Raw genomic sequence first — 2,500 nt, forward strand, 5'->3', positions numbered from 1 at the left:
ATTATTACTACAAGTGGATCCACACACACACACAGATATATACACACACACAGATATACACACACACACACACACACACACACAGATATATACACACACACACACAGATATATACACACACACACACAGATATATACACACACACACACACAGATAAACACACACACACATATACACACACACACACACAGAGATATATACACACACACACAGATATATACACACACACACACACACACAGATATACACACACACACACACACAGATACACACACACACACACACACACACACACACACACACACACACACACATACACACACACACACAGACAGACAGACAGACAGACATACACAGACAGACATACACAGACAGACAGACAGACATACACAGATACACACACACACACACACAGACATACATACACAGATATACACACACAGACAGACATACACACACAGACAGACAGACAGACACACACAGACAGACATACACAGATACAGACAGACAGACAGACAGACAGACAGACAGACACACACTTATTATTACAAGTAGATCCAAACTTGTAAAGTAAGTAGGGATAAACTGAATCCAGGATTGGGCTTCTGATTGGGTTGAATATTGGGCTTTTTGACGGGGTTGGGTTTCTGCTGAACCCTACGCTGTCACTCCGCGCTACGCTGGTCGCCGTGATGACGGCGCCGTTGATTACAGGAAGGTGTTTACGTAGGTGGAGCTTCAATGCAGCAGGCTGAGAGGAAGTGGAAATGGAACTGGTGAGCAGAAAAAGGGTTGTTTGGCAGTACTTTCAGTCAAAAGAAGGCCATTCAAGTCCAGCTACATGTTCAAATCTACAGACAGCTAAAAACTGGTGTTAACCAGACAGCCTCTCCCGGGCTGTCAGCTGTTCTCTCAGAGTCTCTCTACGGTGGGACTGAACAGTAATGTCAGCTGTTCTCTCAGAGTCTCTCTACGGTGGGACTGAACAGTAATGTCAGCTGTTCTCTCAGAGTCTCTCTACGGTGGGACTGAACAGTAATGTCAGCTGTTCTCTCAGAGTCTCTCTACGGTGGGACTGAACAGTAATGTCAGCTGTTCTCTCAGAGTCTCTCTACGGTGGGACTGAACAGTAATGTCAGCTGTTCTCTCAGAGTCTCTACGGTGGGACTGAACAGTAATGTCAGCTGTTCTCTCAGAGTCTCTCTACGGTGGGACTGAACAGTAATGTCAGCTGTTCTCTCAGAGTCTCCCTACAGTGGGAGCAGAGCGACTGAACGGCTGGCTAACTCGTTAGCTAACGTTAGCTTTCTAATTTCCCCCCCAACATGCCTTCATCATACGCTGGTTAGAGACTCAGCTGGCGATAGCGATGTGATTTCCTACGACGTGTAAAGACTGAATGCAACATTAAGTTGTTAAATGTACCTATTTTAGAGGCTGTGGGCGTTGCTTACTTCATTAATGTGGTTACTGTGGTAATGGACTAATGTTCCAGACACAATTTTTAGCCCGTAAGTCACGACTCACCACAAACCCTTCTAGGTAGCCGCTAACGTTAGCTAGCGCTAGCTGATACTAGCGATTTCTAGTCGGCGACATATTTTGGGCTTCATTTAATAACCATAACCTGTAGTAGTACACAATCGTGTGTGTATTGTTTTGATTACAATGTGGGGAATTACTTTACGTTGCCTATTTATGTCTATTTCTGTTTCTCACCGTTAATCAGATCTGGTCGCGTATATCTCAGACATCGTATACATTGTTCATCTGTTATTTTACCACTTAATTCACTTCTGAGACTTTTTTATGTGAGAAATCAACTATGTAGACGACAGATATGGGCCGTTTTACCAAAATTGATGGCTAATTGCAAATGTTGTCCGCCCGGCGTGTCCTCCTTCATAGACTCGCTGTGAGCTAGCTGGACCTCCGTCACGAAGGGAAGCCCGCGGCGCTCCATACCCGCGCAAGGTCACCGTTTCTGGGTTACTGGACTACTAAATGCCGAGGCCGTGATGGAGCGCCAGGGCCTGCAGCTCGCCGCGATCTGTACACATGGGATTGAAGGGACAGTAGCAGCTAACGAAATCCCTAGCTAATGTTTACAAAAATGCATTAAATTGAAATCTGACACCATAGTTAGCTTCATAAGACCTTGGGGTAGATGTTATAGAAGTGGCGTGACGACATTCAAACTGTAAATATACTCCAGTTATGCCGGCAGCCAGCCAGCAGCCAGCCAGGTAGTCCAGTACCCAGGGAAACGGGGACTTTCACCGGGTATGGAGGTCTCCGTTTTCTCCTCAGACTGTGTGGAGCTCCTGAAGTCCGACACGTCTTGCCAAATTTGCAATTAACCATCAGTTTTGGTAAAACGGCCCATATTTGAGCTTTATATCGTTCATTTCTCACATAAAAAAGTCTCAGAAGTGAATTTAATAACGAAATAGCCCAATGTCTCGTCTCCAATGTGTTTCTATGGGGTTCGCTCAAACCA

General features: G+C 45.3%; 1 protein-coding gene across 1 annotated transcript in view; it reads right to left on the bottom strand.

The window, feature by feature from the left end:
- Positions 1 to 2,500, bottom strand: part of LOC144513673 (AP-2 complex subunit mu-B-like) — a 19,011-nt gene that overhangs the window by 4,798 nt on the left and 11,713 nt on the right. The window lies entirely within an intron of this gene.

This window comes from Sander vitreus, unplaced genomic scaffold, assembly GCF_031162955.1.
Source record: "Sander vitreus isolate 19-12246 unplaced genomic scaffold, sanVit1 ctg314_0, whole genome shotgun sequence".
NCBI classification, from domain to species: Eukaryota; Metazoa; Chordata; class Actinopteri; order Perciformes; family Percidae; genus Sander; species Sander vitreus.